At 54.4% G+C, this 601-nt stretch overlaps 1 non-coding gene across 1 annotated transcript; it reads right to left on the reverse strand.

Annotated features, from left to right (window-relative positions):
- Positions 1-274: 274 nt before the first annotated feature.
- LOC132490048 (small nucleolar RNA SNORD116) lies at positions 275-367 on the reverse strand. The gene has a single exon (XR_009532411.1). It is a non-coding gene; the product is annotated as a small nucleolar RNA SNORD116 (small nucleolar RNA).
- Positions 368-601: the final 234 nt, after the last annotated feature.

A 601-nucleotide genomic window follows, 5' to 3' on the forward strand; every position in this document is an offset into this window, starting at 1 on the left:
CACACCTTTCCAAGCTGCAAGCTTACTGGGCCTACACCAGCACGCACTCTGACTCTGAAGACCAGCAGGAGAGCCTTCCCCTTCGCATGCCCTCAACGATCTTTCAGCAGGGACCTAATATGCGTAGATGACCCAGCTTATGGGCAGACACAGTGGACACCCAGATAGGAGCACCTCGAATTCTGGAACCCTGGTGTGTGTTTGCATGCAGGTCAGAAGGGGACGCTGGCCCTCACTCCTCACTCTCCCCTACCCCCGAGAGACGAAACGTGCTGGACCTCAGATTCGATGAGGAGACGGTAGAGTGTTCTCACTCATTTTGTTCAGATTTTCCAAGGAATGCATACAAGGGTGTCATCATCGATCCAAGCACAGGCTGGGACGCTGCAGAACACAACCGGGCATGCCGTGGGGGTCTGAAGAGGAGAGATGACCTCGGAGTACTCCAAAACCCTGGGGAATCCACAGCCCTCAGGCCACTCAGAAAGAGCAACAGTCAATCCACTCTTGCAGCCACTGGGACTGTCTGAGGAACACCTCATTTCCAATGGCACATCTTAGGGTGGGTGAAAGCCTACCTTCCTGAGTTAGCCAGAGCCAT

The sequence above is a fragment of the Mesoplodon densirostris genome, chromosome 4 (assembly GCF_025265405.1).
Source record: "Mesoplodon densirostris isolate mMesDen1 chromosome 4, mMesDen1 primary haplotype, whole genome shotgun sequence".
In the NCBI taxonomy this organism is placed as follows: domain Eukaryota; kingdom Metazoa; phylum Chordata; class Mammalia; order Artiodactyla; family Ziphiidae; genus Mesoplodon; species Mesoplodon densirostris.